This window comes from Sander lucioperca, chromosome 15 (genome assembly GCF_008315115.2).
Source record: "Sander lucioperca isolate FBNREF2018 chromosome 15, SLUC_FBN_1.2, whole genome shotgun sequence".
Classification (NCBI taxonomy): Eukaryota; Metazoa; Chordata; class Actinopteri; order Perciformes; family Percidae; genus Sander; species Sander lucioperca.
This window is the reverse complement of record NC_050187.1, coordinates 21480354-21498099: the sequence shown is the minus strand read 5'-3', so window position 1 is coordinate 21498099 and position 17746 is coordinate 21480354. Positions and strand designations below refer to the sequence as shown.

The window sequence follows — 17746 nt, the reverse complement described above, 5'->3', positions numbered from 1 at the left end:
TCTGAAGTCCCCTCTGCCCTTTCTTCCCCTTTCTATTCTTTTCCTTTATCCGTCCTTTTTTCCTGTGCATGCTTGACTGTCAGTCTTCCTTTATAGAGGTCCTAGTGCTGTGGCCCTTTTGTAAAGAGTTTTTACTATTGCTCAAAGTGTGTGTGTGTTGTATCTGAGTGTGTGCACGTGTGTGTGTGCATGTGTGCGTGTATGCGTGTGTGTGTGTGTGTGTGTGTGTGTGTGTGTGTGTTTAAATGTGTGTGACCACGGCCTGACCTGATTCCGTATGCATGAGTCCAGATCAAAGACGACGGGCGGCTGTCCGGTCGCGGTTGTGTTGCCAAGTGTGACATGGCTGGCGATTGGAGTGACAGCTCACGTACATGCCGCTCACAATCGCTTAATTATCCCGAGCCTGTGCACTTATTCCTCGCTCTCTTGTTTTCTGCCACACAGACTAATTAGAGTTCGGGAGGTTCATAGATATACCCACTTCACCCCTTTCCACCCCTTTTTTCCCCCGTCTTCCATTCCTTTGATAATGCAATATGAATGAGCGGCTTTTGCCTATATTTGATTTCATGTAATTGTAAGGTCATGAAATACTCACTGTGTGGATCAGCTAAGCTTTGTCGTTTTGAAGGTCTCTGGGGCTCTGACAGTGAGTGTGGGAGGTAAAAATGGATCCAGAGTAGCAAGAGCGAAGGCATCCAATGACAAATCAGAAGCATGTGAGTCAATGTCGGGTTTAAAAGTACACAAGAAAAACAAAATATTTATTGTTTCAATCAGCTAAGATAGTGTACTCTTTTAGTGTCAGTTCATGCTATGCTTTGTTCTTGATTCTTCATGCAAGTGGCAAGCGGGAAAGCAAAACATTGAAATAATTTAACCTCAGTCTGGCATGTTTGGTAGATGGAGAAAAGTGGAATGAAAACACTGTTCATCCACTTTATATAAAAAGAAACTAAGGACCTCGACAATGCTTTTTGGCAGGGTAAAGTCACTTTATAAGATTTTATTTACATAGCTTGTCAGTGAAAAAGAAATGTTTGCCTTTGTCGTCACAGCCTTAGATGAAAGGAGAGATAATCACTGATTCTAGCTGACATGATGTGTGTGTTTTTCTTTGTGTCTTTGAACCTGCTGTATATGATTATTTATTCCCTATGCAAAGTAAAAGGTTACAGCTTTGATGAAAACGCGTCTACCTCCCATTGCACACATTATTTTGTGCACCTAAACATACTTTTGCTGTCCTATTCACAGTTCCTTATTAGCAGTGTTTGACTGAGTCCACACAATAAAAATAATTTTGCCAGGACATATCCCGTGTCTAGGCCCTGGGACGTCACAGCGGCATTTCCATAACATTAGTTTTGAGTTAGATGAGATGTGATGCGTCAACTATCACGGACTTGATGAGCCATGAGTACCTCCCGGCTCTAATTGTTCACATCATCAGAGTGATTGTAAGCTGACCAATAGTGCGGGCCACCAATTAATGCAACGTCTGCAACAGAACAGAAAAAGCGAGGAGAGATGATGGCATAATTAGATATTTGTGTTTGCTTTTATGTCGGGTACAGCAGGGTGTTGCTTATAACAGTGGCTCATAGTACAGTGTCTGCCTTTTGCTTCATTACAAAGGAAGGTAATTAGCTGTCTCGCTGTCGCTTGCGCTACCATTTGAGTCTCAATTAGTGCAAGTATTGGAGGGAAAAAATAAAGGACAACAGACGTGATTTAAAAGGTTTATTTATAAAAGTTTTTTGCTTTGCCTACAGTTATTTTCCTTTAAGACCTTTCTATGAGAAACCTTCCTGCTGTTTACAGTAGATAAATTGAAACCACAGAAACAGCAGCAACTGCAGCAGGGTTACAGTGACACATGCCCACTTATGACAGCATAAATCTAAAGAAAGAGCCCCTGCTCTATCAGATCATTCCCATTGCATGATGTGCGTATTGGAATAGTTAATGGACTCGCTATGAAAGAGACAGTGCTGAACTTTGGAGACCTCTCTAGAGTCATATCGGAGTGGATCGTGACCACAGTTTTAACTCCTTTTCAATCATGCCATTATGGCATGGCACTGAGTGCCGCCACATGGTTCGGATAAAGCAGTTATGGTCTTTAGCACAATCTGAACGCCATAACTTTTCATACATTCCCAATGTTTTCCATGTTGCCTAAATCACAACCAGACAGTCGATTGCCGGTTGTTTGCAGGAAAAGGTACACTCACACAAAAAAAACTACGACGAAATTTGTGAGTGCAGAATTAACAAAAAGTTATAGATGTCACAGAGTCAAACCTTTACTGCTAAGACAACATTGTGACAAAGAGGAAAACAAAGCATTGTGATCAAATAGAATAGCCATGCCCATACACTTAGGATCATTCTGTCACTCTTTTAATTGTTATTGTGTGCCTTTATGCACTAGTAGGCATGACACCATAAGTGGGTAACACTGAGCGTCTATGACTTGTCCTTACGTTTTGGTGTTTGCTTCAAACTCCGAAGGGGGTCATTTTCTCTTTCGGGTTTTGGTTATCCTGCATTTCTGAGTGGAAAGGACAAGTAGTTGGACAGAAACAGAGGCAAAATGACAAAGACAAGAGCGAGAGAGAGAAAAAATATATAAATACCTGAAGTAAACAAAAACAAAAAAAAACACAGTGGGGACGATTGAAGTGTTTTCCCAAAACCACAACACTAAGCAGTGTCATAGTGGGAAAGCCTTGAGCTGTATTTTGGGAAATTGGGTGTGTTGGAATGCTATAATGTGATAATTCTCTTTGAGGATTTAGAGGTCATGGAATGAAATGGCGTTAAACCACGTAGAGCCATTTGGACTGTGTTGGGCTGCCTTCGGAAAATATATGTGGTACTTTTTGGATCGGTTCCTCTACCTCCCTCCACTCTGCCACGGAGCCCACATTATGCTGTCGAACCCTTGGGTTAAACTGGCCATGTCTATCAAAACACTATGACAGCACATTCTGTTTTCAGATCCCAAGCACTGCTAAAAAAAAGTGCACAGCAAATTTAACTAGTAGAATAACATTTACCCCTTGCCACATGTTTAAGAGTGTTTCACAGTGAATGAAGTAAGTATATGGTCCCCCTCACCAAGCACAGCTTGGTAGCTACGTCAGCGGGTATAAATGTTCCTCGGATGTCACTTAGATTTTGCCTGGACGAAGTTTTTGACTTGATTTTCGAGCATGAACACAAGTTCTTTTCCCCACATCCTTCCGTATAATGTAAAGCAGACTGCATTGCAGGGTGGCTTGAGCCAGCTCCTGGGTCCCATGAGTCTCTGCACACAGGGCAACGGTTCTTCAAGGGAATTGACAGTGACAGAGCCAGGAAAGTCCTCAAGTGGATCTTTTCAGTTCTGTTTTTTCTTCCCCAGACACTAACCTGTTTTACTCTGCAGCAGACAGCAGTTCATTTTAAGTTTGCACCAAAGGGAACAGGCCAAATCTAAAATAGACTGCATGGTTTTAGACCCATGAGTGTGCATTATGTGATGCATGATTGTGTCTTTTTTGCAAAGCAACTCTGGAAAAAGGAGGAGGCATTTTGCTATAAGTTGGTTGTTTTTGCTTCTTTTTCAAGTCTCAAATGTGCCCTGTAAAGTATGTTGCCATGTTCATCTCTTCTCCAGAGTTATGAGTTCCCTGAAGCTCTCAAACATAACAAACGGCATGCAATATAGCGCTTTGTGAATGTGCCTTCAGTGGGTTTGCTGAATCATTTTACTGAACAAATTTGTCCTCAGAGAAAACTCAAAGAATATGGTTCTCAACAGGGGAAGGCAATATTACCCAACAGATTGCTGTGGAAGCAAGTTTATAACCACTCTTCATTCTCTGCTAGATTCTGTATTTGCACCAGCTATTATACATACAGAACCCTGATTTGTCACCTTTCTTTCCTGACGCATTCCTGAATCATTCCTTAATCAATATGTATACAGTGGGTCGAATAAGGACAGCAGTGCTGATTGTGTAGGCGTTGTGGACAAACTGTAACCATACTGAGTGCCTGTCTGCTTTATGTTCAGACAAATAAACTCACTGACATATTATGATCTGCTTGCTTTCAAATTATGTTCTTCCTCCCATCTTACTTAATGTCTTGTTATCTGTTAATTGCATGACTTGAGACACTGCTGTTCCCTGTCTTTTAATGACAGCATATTCTAAATGTAAAAACACAGCTGTTTATAATCGTTTGGACGTGTTTAGTTTGTATGTTAAAGCACACCGTTGTTTGTGTCAGATAATTCCAAGGAGCCACGTGTTCATTCTCTCAGCTATGTGAGTCTGTCTGTCAGTATCTGAGCGGTTTGTGCCTCCATGTGTTTTTCTGTGACTGTTTTTTTGATTGCTGAAGTACACGCCTGTCCAGTGTTTGGACCGGTGCAACAGGCCCGGTTCTGAGCGCTCTGGCAGCTTAAGCTGAGGGGTCAAGCAGGGGTTATAAGCCGGGAAAACAACAGCAATTAGAGGGAGTGACTCAAACTGTCCACATAAATCATCCAGGCCCTGCATATGATAAACACACTGTAAAACTTTAAAGCACAATTAATTGTAAGTAATAGCGCCAACATTGATTTATTGCCTGTTTCAAAGCCTGGAGACACGGGGTGCATGACCTGAGTGTCACGACGCTCTCGCAAGCAAAAATGATTGATGTATTACTCATTTTTGGCTAAACGAAGAGCATAAAAACAAACGTGTTTTTGTAAGGGCTTTTATGAGACACTGAAGTGGCCGTGTTGCATTAACTGATTTTCCTCTCCTTCTGCTGGCGTGCAGTACAGAGAAGGAACGCCTCTGTGGTGAAGCATTTGTTGTCTCGACGTCTCTTGTGTTTAGCGGTGGAGTTTGAGGCCTGTCAGAAAACAGGCCAAGGCTGGCCAGCTATAATGAGATGTCTCCCTCTCCCATTTTGATATAAAGTTTTCATAAACTTTGACAAATCATGCGATCGTTCACATAACTTTTCTCTTCTTTTTTTATCTGTATAATGTAAGTCTTTGTTAAGTTTTTATTAGTGTATTAATATTAAGTGCCTGGGATTGGCAAGCTACAAAGCTTTTGCTTTTTACACATAGTGTTCCAACTAGATCCTTTATTAGCCTTTGGGAAGGGCCAAGTTTTTATAGTGATTTTGCTGTTTTCAGAGTTCTTTCAAGACACAGAAAACTACAGGGAAATAACACACTTCCAGTTTCCAGTATCATTGAACACATCACTTTTTAGACATGCAAAGAAAAATCTGCACACGCAGCCCTACGTCTCACAGTCATTATGTTCCACTATAAAACTGAGCTATTTCTCATTGCATGCCAAGGGGTTGCAAAACTTACAATCACTGTACATGCACTGTGGCAACAATATCATAGCCACTAAGGCATCTCTTCAATTACACTTATAATCAAATGATGCTTTTAGCTATTACATAGTGCAGCGTCCCAGTGCGTTGGCCTATCAGTCCAATCAGAGCTAATCCTCACTGTTGGTCTCTTTGGTGACAGGAAGATGCTGCTAGCCTAATGAGAGACAGCTGGCTTCTGTGCTCTATAAAAAAATATTTTTTCACCCCGTACCCCACCGGGTACAGAAATGTGCCAGACTTTAAATCTCTTGAAGAGACCAGTTATTTCTTTGCCTGTCTCTTTTAGTTAATGTTGACAGTACACATTGATCATTATTTCAGCACTCGCATGTATAGTTTATTTTTGAAGTTGATTGTCATGTGCACCATCTCGAGGCAGCTTTGCTTTAATTCACATTCAGATTTTTATCAGCTAATTCAAGTTAAATTGTTGTTGTTGTTGTTGTTTATGACATGCATATGTTGATATGCTATTAAGAAAGTTAATTAATGTTAGAGCTTAAAATCTGTGCTAGATGAGGTGGATAGAGTCTATACACAAGGGTCACTTTTGTTTATGATTTACCATAGGGCCCAAAGGGAAAGTTGTACTTAATCAGTGTGAAACCCATAACGGTTTTTCTCATTAAATATGCACAACCATGGTGGCATTGGACTTTTCTTTTAATCCACTATACCAGTTGTGTCGGTTCCTCAGTAAAGTGTTAATGGAGTCTTCTTTCACCAGCGTCTTTCATGAGCATGCAACAGAGGACAGCACTAGAGCTGAAAGTCCCTCCACTGAAGTTTGTGCTTACACAGACCTTCTTTGTGGTTTTTAGAGCTTGTCAGAAATGTCAAGCGCAGGCTAGAAAAAGTATATTGTTTCCAGCTACTTGGATTCCTTTCTTCCTGACATCTGCCACTCTGCCGAGATGATAAATTCTTGCCTCATTAAGCGTGGGTGTGGGATTACAGGCTGACAACACATTAATCACTGGGCTGGGTGGCAGCAGCCCCGCACCAGCTACAGGCATTGTTAACCAAACTTTTCTAATGTGTCACTCTTCTCCCTGACAGCCCATAATCAATCATCCTGATTGGCAGGGCTGATAGATTACACTATTTATACTTTGTGTAATGAAAGCTAGCGTTTCCACCTACTGTCATGGTGGGGACGATGATAGGCCACACCGTCCAGTTGAATGGGAACACATACAAAAAGAGACAGAGAGAAAAGAAAGGGTAGGCAGACCTTGGAGCTGTATTGTGAACTTTAAAACAGACACTGTTAAGCTCCATGTTGGGGGGGTAGTATTCTGCGAGTCTGTATTGTTCCCCCTGTACGGTATAGCTTAAAGGCAGTCTTCACACCATCACTGAGCTTTTGTCATCTTTGTCGCTGCCCGTGCTCTCGCAGGTAAAACTATGCTTTGTCTGCGGTGGGATTCGGTTTCCTCGTGACCCCGTTGATGAGGTGAGGTTTTGTTGTCAAAGCCTCTTTTCTGACAGAAAGTGAATGATTTACACATGTATAACAACAAAATGACAGGACACCATATACTGTATGTGTGTACTTGTCAGAGTGCAGAGGTCGGTAGGATAATGGATAATGGATTTCCCCGCTTCCTTACCGAGGGCTTTAGAACTATGTTACATCGTTTTACAACACCCTCCCCCCCAGCAGCCATTTTTTGCATGGGAACTTGTGGATGAAATGACACACTGCTGGTAGCCTTTAAACATAATAAGGTTATGTTTCTTTTTTGTTCATTTTCAGCCATACGTCTTTGTCTGGAATTAGAGATGTCCTCGGCACACCGAGAGAGGATATTGAATATGAGTCTTTCGAGAGGCTGCCAAGCATTTGCAAAAAAAAAAAAAAAAAGCAGTCCACGTTTTTGACAGGTAGTAAATCTGAGATGTTTCTTATGAGACAGCGTGCTGTCAGAAAATTAGTTAACTAGACCATATTATGGAGAGCCAGGTAATTTACCCTCAGAGATGCAATCGCAAATAACTAGCAGGACGCCGCATCCCTGACCTGACATTGCTTTGTGTATAATGCAAAATCTAGTGACATGCTCAATGGGTTCTGTCAGCTACAGGATTGAATTCTCTGCCTACTGTGTCTCAGTTTGGAGCACGCTGGTCAATTATTTCTGAGGCTGTCAGTGCGTAGGGAGACACTGTTATTTAGTATGTGTTAACTTGGCATCATTAAGACACTCACCTGACAGAGAATAGCACACCTGAACATTATTTATTTTGATTCCCCGACAGGGGTAACCTTCAAACATGTTGACCTCTCCCTATTTTTACGTTTTGTGAAATTCCACTCGGTCCATTAGAAACGGGAGCTGTCGAGACGGTGGGGAATCAAATGACCGCTAGTCGTCTAATCTAACACGGTAATGCGCAAGAGAAGCTTCCATTTGTTTTGACAGATTGCTCTGATCATATGGTGGCAGTTCAGTGTCTATCCACGCTTGCCAAGTAGACATTGCTGTCCACACAACATCTTTAAAGCACATACAGAAATGTCATATTATCGTGGATCCATGTTTTTGCCCGCAAGCACAGTATTGAACACTCAGAAATGGATGCAGCGGTTTTATGTTGCTGTGTATTCCTTTTCAAGTGGTCCTCGAACAGAAACACTATCCATGCAATCTTTTATCTTCACTTTGTGTAAAAAGCCAGCTCCATTGCATGTGCATGTGAAAGAACTAGCTAATGGATTTTTCAAAGTTTAGGGAGCTCAACAATCAGGTCAGAACATACAATTACGATCTTTCTGACTAGAATCTCAATGATGTTTGGGCCAGATGACGAAGACAAACAGTGAGGTTTGGACATAACCAGTTTAAATTTGACCTCTGTGGGAAAATGAGAGTTACCATTCTACCCATCACGTCTTCCAACACCACCATCACCTCCACCACTAACCAGCCCTGGTGATGAATGGGAAACCTGATCGAGTAAAGGCTCAGCATCACCTCTGTACAGCAGGATGACAGGATTAGGAGTTGACAGCCTCTGTAACAACATCTCTGCATTTATCTTTTCCTGCTCTCTATCTCTCTCTCTCTCTGTCTCTCTGTCTCTCTCTCTCTCTCTCTCTCTCTCTCTCTCTCTCTCTCTCTCTCTCTGTCTCTTTCCTCTCAACAAGTCAGACTACTCTATAATTAATGTCCCTGAGGGCTATCTGCAGGTTAGGCAAGGGGGGTGCTGTTGAGACAGGTAGTCTTAACACCTCCAGCTTTGTAGCTTATGCATGCGGGTGGGTAGATCGCTGAGGAGGGCTGAGAGAGGCCAATGATGAGGGCTAGAGCATGTTTAGGTTGGAGGCTAAGACTGTAGGAATACTGTAGGTTGAAGGAAAACCGGTCTCGCTGTGCGACCTTTCCACCTGAGAGACAAAAGGGATGTTTTTTCACTGGATTTACCAGTCAAATCTGGAGCATTATGGGCTTAACCTGTCAGGAGAATCACATTTGAGTGACAGAGAGGCAACAGATAGTTTCAATACTGTCAGCAGCACACGCATTTAGCCTAAGGAAGGCACTTTATGTTACATAAATTGTTCAAGGACAGTTGATATTTAGTAGGAATGGTTTTAAAGAGCACTAAACAAATATAGGCTAGGCTTTATTGCATCTGGTCTAAATATTCAACCACTCAAAAGTTTGTGTAGCAGTCTTGTTGATGTGAATTCAGTCTCACGCGTTTTGCCGTGCTGCCTATCACATTCCTTTTTCTCTCTTTTACTTTTCTGTTCGTATATATAAGTTTAAAGTATGCCCTTACACCGTGCACCTCTCATATGCATCTGTCCAAAATCCACACACTCTCTCCCACTCTGCATTTCACAAACACAGCAGCCCATTTTCTCCCCAACAATCACACTCTGAATAGCCACTCATCCCTGCGTTTTTTTACTGGTGGAAAGGCATTTTCCTCTTCTTCTTTTTTTCCTTCTCAGGTTTTGAATAGAGGGAGAAAAAAGGATGAGAGAAGCATGGTGATGAACACGGCGATGGGAAAATAGGACAGCGATAAAGAGGAAATTAAGTAGAGACGGAGGAGGTGGGGGGAAGACATTCTTGTTTAGCAATGGAAATATGTGAAAGAGTGAGGCTGCCCAGGTTGCACTCGAGGTCATTGCGGGGGCAGAGGGGTCAAGTGACACTCAAACAGCATTCTTCTTCGTCATTTGTGGGAGTGTTGGAGAGGGCTGTGAAGGATTGGCATACAGCTACAGGACACATATGGGCAGTGAAGTGGGTCAAGATCCTTAATGGCACAATGTTACAGTGTCACCAATCTGCAAAGACCATATGATTTTTGTTGGGTTTTGTTGTTGTGATGAGAGCTTAGAGAAAGTTCTGATTGGAATGGTTTACCTAGGTCTTTTAGATCTATCTCCTCTTTTCACCAGTTTAAGCTGTCTCTTCTTAATTATTTGCATACAAGCTGCAACTGTTTTCCTCATGCTTGATATTTTTTTTCTTTTCATTTTTTCTCAACTGTCTATATGAATGACCTTAACTGTTTATTGTCTAATATCTAAAGGTTGGAATGGGGAGGATATGGGTGGTTTTGGTGTGATGGAGAGCTTTTGTCTTTTGTCTGTCAGTATGTATGTATGTTTGTGATGTATGTTTTTCTTGAGGTCCCCTCGAAAACGAGATGGCACATCTCAAGGGGTTTTCCTCTTAATAATAAATTTGTGAAATTTGTGAAAGTAAAGTGATCCATCTTCTGAAACGTGTGATTAAAGTACAGTATCTGTACATGCTCAAACAAAGACTATTAAGGCTGATCATTTTTTATCAGCCTGGCTTTTTTTATTTTCAGTGTCAAATTATTTGCATTCTTAATTGGTTATCAAAGGCGTTATAACCTCTGACAGTTTCATTCAGTTTCTATTTGCAGATGGTGTTCAGTTGCAAGCTGACTCGTTATGCCTCTTCTCAGAATAGGTCTAATTTCTATGCACTATACCATACTTAAGAAATTGAATCACAGCCAATGAGCTGTAAAGGTCTGTAATAAGATATCCTGTGAGATGTACCGTAAGTCATGATTAGTAACACATATTTTATTTCAAGCATAACTTCTCCAGGCAGTGTGGCACAAAGGTTTGTCATTTCATCAAGTCTGATTAAGTGAATACAGGATGTACTGTACTGCGGTAGTGGCTGGCAAGCAAAGCCATTTGGACACACAATGGATCTCTTTCTCTTTATTAGTGTTTGTCTGTCTTCCCTGTTCTCTTTTACCTCACAGTAATAAACTCCCAGAGGTGTCCACAGTCAGACAGTGTTGACCTTGTGGCACACAACCCATTTTGTCCCATTCTGTAAGATCTATCTTTTATTTTGTTAAGACCTACAACTGTAACCCATAGCCCAGACATTTAATATGATATGATAATAGGTATCCCCTGGGATCACCTGATATGCTGTTTCCATGCAGCAGACAGATGGGTAGGGCACAACGGGCATCACTTCCATGCGTTTTGCCTGCCAACTGGCAACGTCAGTCAATAGACGTGTTCGGTGTAACCTGAGAGATGGGCCGAGCTGCGGCGGCTCCCACTTTCATCACACCTGTGCTAAAAGCGCGATGAGGAGCAGCCTGTCCATCCTGTCCATCCCCCCCCATGAGGGAATATTGAGATGGCAGTGGATCAGATGGGCTCACATCCTGTCAGACTCATCAGATTTCAGGACGACTGAGTGCTTTTGTCAGCTAAATTCCAGACGTGTTCTTTCTGTCTCTAGAAGGGTTTTCAAAGATAATGTGTCTCAGGACTTGACCGCCCTCAAACAAAAGTACCACTTATACTGCACTGGCTCTAACTAATGCTAATGGTGTATGGTACATAATTCATGAGTGTGATCAAAATATGAAGTCCTAGCCCACAATCCAAACCAAACCAGCAGGCCAGAAAGAGGGAGACAACAAGTCGGATGCTTGTTTCATGAAAACACCCTTGTCTTCAGATCATCCTCTCATCTCCTCCAGCTTCTCTCTTAGTGCCCTCTGTCACTGATGTCATTCTTCCCTGACACCTGTCTGCCCTTCCCTCTCGTCTCACTGTCCCGTCTCCTTCTCTGTGGGGTGGAACTGTTTGTTTTTGGAGGTTTGTTTATGGGGGGAAGGAATACCCCGCTGCTTTAGGCCGCCTCTAGTCTTTCAGCTCATCACACGGAACATGACAGCCCTCCTTCTCTTTGGTGCTGAGATGAGCTGTTTCTCCTGTCCCCATGGGGAGTCAACATTTTCTGCTTCACTCTCTCCTTGAACTTCACTTCAAGACAGCGGATCGATACTGTGTGCACAAGCAAAAGCTACCTGCTTTAGGCCGTGTACACAAACATTGTGTAATTTTGCAGTGATGTGGTTCGAGGTTGTATACCAATTCAGTCAAGAGGAATTTATGTTTCATTGAATGCAGTTATTTCTAAGTAAGTTTTTTCCACACATGAACTGCCCTTGAATGAAAATTCAGTATTAACTAAAACAGGCTCTTTTGGACTTATCATATGGATGTTGGAGGCAAAAATGTACAAATTGTACAAAAAGCAAATCAGTGGTACAAAGTTGTATTTGCTATCATATTTGAATTAACACTGTACTGTATAATACCCATGTAATCTGCACTTTGGACACTACAGCTTGTAATTATTGCAGTGAGATTAGGCCTCAATTCTGGTAAACATGAGCAGTGAAAGGACTGCAAATGTAAATTATGTGAAATCAGACACTGACAACTTGTGACTTGTAATTATGCTGTTTTTCTGACACACAGTGTAATTATGTTGCTTACTTTAGCAATGATGTGTTAAAAACTCAAGTGTTGCCATTTATAATGCCTCTGAATTAAATAGGAAGTACCTTTCAGTACCCTTAAAATGCAGCGTATTACAGTGTATTTTTGCATGTATGTCTGTCATGGCTTCCACTTACAACCAAAGGCCCAGACCATGTTATTTGCAGACAGGGGAAGAACTTAGGTTTTTGGAAAATTGTTAATACCAATAATCATACTGGGTGGTCTACCACTGGCCTTCTAAGGCCTCAAGGACTCCACCCAGCAAGCCAGCTCCCAGTTTCACTCTTTTTTGGGTAGCATATTTCAGTCCTTCACACTTTTCCCTCTTTCTAGCATTTAGGTTTCTCTTTGGAATATATCAGCACATCAGATAACCTCAAGGTATAACAGTAAAACCTTGAGTTCACACACATATTCTCAAGAGTTGTTTTTGTATGGCTGGTGTGTGCAAGTTGTGTGTATTTCTTCTTTTTTTTAAGACTGAATCAGCTGTTCATACAACCTTCTCACATAGCTTATACACAAATATACACACACACTACTCAGACATATACAAAAGCCCATTTGCACGGTAGCAAACACAAATTTTTGCACAAAAAAACACTCACCCACCTAAAGAGGGGGCTGTGCCTCCGGGGGCCACGTCAGTTACCTGCTGACACACAGGCTAGTGATTGATGAGACGCCGGGGGCGCTGGAGTAGACTTTGTCAGCTGCTCATAATTTATACATCTTATCTCCATCAGAAGAAAAGACAGAGTGCCGCGTTGTGTATATGGAGATGAAAACACTGGGCTTGTTTAGGCAGCGGTGACAGGGTAGCTGCTAGCTGTTAGCCGTGGCGCAGAGTGATAACTCAGATTGCTATCTGTTAGCTTTCTCACCAGGTCCCTCTGTGGCCAGAGCCTTCACTCTTTGCCTGTGACGAATCCTCTATCTGTCAGTCGTTCTCACTCACTTTCATTGCCTCTCTCTTTCTCTCTCTCTCTCGCTCTCTCTCTATCTCTCTCTCTCTGTCTCTCTCATGTTTCCCTCTCTCTTTCTGTCTCCTTTTTTCTCCTCTCTTGTGTCTCTATTTCTCCATTCTGTGACCCTCTCTCCTTTTCTCTTCTCTGTCTATCTCCTGTCACATTCTACAGGCCAGACAGGCCAAAGCCTCTGCTGAAAGCTGCTGGCTCTTCCTCAGTCCACTCACAGGGCGAAGGTCAGGGCAGAGGCATGGCTTGAGTTACAGAATAATTAGCTCTGTCAGCGTCATGTTGAAATCAATGATCAGATGTTGTGTGAGGGTGGGCCAGAGGATTTATTTAGTACAGGCTTTTAGATTAACATTCTCAGAGTTCTTTTGTGTTTTATGTATTTTAAAAATGGGTATTGTCATTAGGGTGCAATTGTCATGTTGTATTGTATTGTGGTACATTTTTGGTATTGTTTTAAATATATCATTTCTTTGTCAGCAGTACAATAGTCTGTAACTTTATGGATGATTAAAGGCTCAGTGTTTCAGAAGAAGAGCACACTGTCCCTTTGATGAAAAACAAATGTAGCGTCTTGTAGATTTAGTATTTTTGGTTGTAACTGTTGTGATTTTTATTTTGCTGTTGTTCAAGCCAAGAAACAAAGAAATGTATTACTGATCCTTCATAGAGCTTGTCAGTGGTAAATTAATCTGACGTATGTTGCCCTGTACGCTCAGTGTTTGATATTGCCCTACTGAATGTGAAAAGAAAGTTTATCAACCCGCAGAACGTCACCTTACTCTCCTCCAATTGTCTTTTTAGCACACTTTGTTCTTTCAAATTGTTTTCAGATGTTTTTAAGAGTGTCAGTTAACTACTGCATCAGCAAAACAACTTTGATTCCATAACCCCTTCCCACTATTGATCTTGCCTTGTAGATAAAAGAGTGCTCTCTCTGATATCATGCATTTTTCATTGTGGTATCAATGGCAGCCTTTGTATTTGGCATCCCACTTAGCTTAAAGCTATACTCACAAATGCTGTCTGTTTTGCTCTATTGATTCAGAGGGTTTGCATCTTGTATATTTGAGATATCAGTCCCTTGGTATAATTTTACTTTGTCTTTGATCATTCTGATAGCTGTAAACAGCCATAAAGAATCAAGAAAATTATTCTAATTAATGTTTTTTTTTTGGTGGAGATTAGTATTGTGCTTTGCATTAAATATTCAATTTGAAATGTTTTGGCATAATTAAGAAAGTGTGTGTGTGGCAATTTAAATCTCCATGACTGCTCAGGCTACTGCAGCTGCTTTGCCCGGCAAATATTTGTACATGAATACGTTTTTCAATATGACACACACACACACACACACACACACACACACACACACACTGAGTGCACTGCATATTTTTCTTGAGAATATTTATGTACTGTTATGTTCATACCGTATTCTTACCAGACACACACCTTGAAGGAAAAATTGAGAATAGAAGTCCAATATTACCTTTCTCACCAAATAGTAGTTGACATTGTAGTGCTGATGCTTGTCAGGTGTTAAACAACACTTTGGACCAAGGACAGACAAATGAGAGAGTCCTCCTCTCTAATAGAATCTAAAAAGATGAAAAATATAGTGCAGGAGGCAGGAAGGACTAGTCAAAGAGGTGACCATCAGCATCTCGGCAAAGAGGCTTGGCAGCCTCCAGCCTGCCAAGGTGTAATTGGAGAGAAAACATATATGGGAGCAAATAACCCCCTGTCAGGGGCATTAAAAGGAGATGTGATGACTGAGAGCCCTGCCAGCTGAGCACAGCAAAGTGGAGGGGAAGAATAAGGCCCATTAAATGGAAACTACTTGGAGCAACTGTACATCCAAATATTCAAGATAATTGTTGACCGGTAGCGGAATAGAGCATCCATGTTTGTTTGTTGAACTTTACCTTAAGAGAAAAACTGATATTTGTCACTCTTGTCACTGTTGTTATCCATTCGCTGTCATCCTTTGATTGATTTGACGGGTCTGCTTTGATGAGTATAATTTGAAAATGGTAAAGGGTAACATTAACAGTAGAAATGCTCAGCCCTTATTACTGTGGAGTGACATCAAGGTAGGTGAAAACAGCCAAACAGGGAGGGAAATATGACTCACTGTCAAAACTCAGAACTGAAAAGAAACAAGCAGACACAATTGCATAATTTAAACAGATAGATGGTTTTACTCTATGGGAAGTGGCACTAAACTTTTCCTATTACATAACATGCATTTATTCTCTAATTGTACCACAAATAATATGCACAGTATTTGAGCTTTTTATGTGTGTATATGTAGCCCCTTCTTAGGATTTCTGTGTGGATCTGAGGACTCTGTAGAAACATCCCCATTGGTGCCATTAAAACTCTTCTTCTCAACTAATATATCTCTACTAAACTAATTTACCTAAGGTTCTCTGTTGTGCTCTTTTTCCCTATTTCTCCCACGTCTACTTCACAATCATAACAAAAGAATGTGCCTGTCTCTTCTGAACTTCCCCTGCGTTTGGAACCGGCCTGACCCCACTATTCAACTGAGCATGTCAAAATGTTAATGAGGATCCCCCCTAAAGCGCTTAGAGGTTAAATAAAGTCTTCATAGTCTGTCGGTCAAAATTCAATAATTTATTTACTTGGCATGTTTCCACTTTCCCTGCCACTCTGCCTGAATTCTTGTTCCTATCTAGGGACAGGGCTTGTCTTGTTGTGTTTTGTTTAATTTTTTTTGTGTGCAGGCAGCTGTGCAGGCAGCCTTTGTCTGTGTGTGAGATTGCTGCTTTAGCTCGGTGGCCCCTCTCATTAATCATCCGGTCAGACTATTTATAATGCGGCAGCCAAGCCGCCACCTCGGTTGCCATTGGCTTTTGTCACCGTGGCACTCTGTTTTGTGGCAGGAGGAAGCCTAATTATTAACTGTTAAGATGACAGCCAGCACTGTTCCGTCAACATGGCTGGCTGACAGTGAGACTGAAGTGATAGCCCGCTGAGCAGCCAAAGACCTATAAAGCCATAGACCTGTACGGCTCAATGTAATTTGCTTGATCTTAAAAGTATATTATGACAGTTTGAATTAAAGTTGTTGAAAAGTTGTAAATGTTGTCCCTTTTGACATTTTTATATTTCAATTAATCCTAAACCAACATGGAAATTGCCTGATAAAAAAACATTGAAAATGTCAAAGTATGTCATTAATATGCATAAACTTGCAGCTCTTTTTATCTATGAAGGTTTTTTTTCTAAAAACAACTATCAAATGTTCGCTGTAAACATACATTCTTATTTAATCAGGTAATTATTTTTCTGATTAGATTACTGAGGAAAATTGCAGGCGTAATTTCTGGAGTCACCTCAACATTTCATTGATAGTGCTCTCTAATTTTGTATGAAAGGATTCTGGCAGAGGCTGCCAGTCATGATGAAGTCTGTTTTATTATTATTAATTAGTTAGGTTCATGCTGGATACATATAGCATGGATAATTAAATCACTCCCTGCTTTGCTATACAATTCCATATCTTCAAATACAAGGAAGCTTGAGATGGCGCTAGACGTGAAGTGTCAAAAGGATATATGTATCTTTTTGCGGTGGGTTAAAAAAAAAAATTAGGAAAGCCTCCTGGAGAATGACAGTCTTTGTTATTTGTCTTCTGACTCCTTAGCAGACAGCTATCAGGAAGAAAGAGAACTCACTGTGCACCACCGAGAGAGGAAAATATGTGAGTCAGACTTTCCCCTCCTCCCTCCTTTCCCCAAAGCTTGAGATCCCCCTTCCAAAAATGAAAAGGATCAAGTTGCTGTCACTGTCACCGAACAAACATAAACTTTTCTGGCACCTAATAAATAGGCAGTGTGGCATTGTTCTCAAAGCCAGACAGGTGTGTCTGCCTCAGTGATGATGGATTCCACTATTCTGTATGGAAAGCCTGTTGGCTTTCTTGTCATATGTTGTCACACATCTCTCTCCTGCGAGAGAAAGGTTTGAAAGATGGCCAAAAGTAATTACACAGACGCTTCCCTGATGCTGTTGCCATGTGTTTTCTCCTGCTCATCACCACTAAAGGTAGGAAAAAATCTGTTACCCACAGCTATATTTCACAGGGAGACGAGGAGTGCAGACATGTTGGTGCTCTGCTGCTCTTCTTGTTGTGTTGATTGCCAGCTCATTAACCCGTCAGGTTTATTTTTCCTAGCTATGAACGCTATCTTTTGGAAAGGGCCCTGGGCAGTTTTACTCATCACTAAGGTGGAGCAGCAGGCCCTGATCTGGGTGTGTGTTGATGACATTATTTGCACCTGAATGGCAGGTACATCAACATCTCCTTGTAAATATATCAAAAGAGAGACAGTGGCACCTTTGTTCTCCTCTCAGCCCACTTGGGTTGCTGACAGCTTGCTGATGGATATTATCATTCTTAATGTCAGTAAATAGTGCCATGCCAGATAAAGAATCAGTTTCCTCTTGGTACTGGAGAGCTCATTTATCTTTCTGCAGCTCACCCTGGCATATGCCGAAATTGGAGCCG

The 17746-nt window shown here is 41.4% G+C and overlaps 1 protein-coding gene across 2 annotated transcripts in view; it reads left to right on the top strand.

Moving 5' to 3' along the window:
• The window catches only part of lrmda (leucine rich melanocyte differentiation associated), a 210261-nt gene that overhangs the window by 145605 nt on the left and 46910 nt on the right, over nt 1–17746 (top strand). The window lies entirely within an intron of this gene.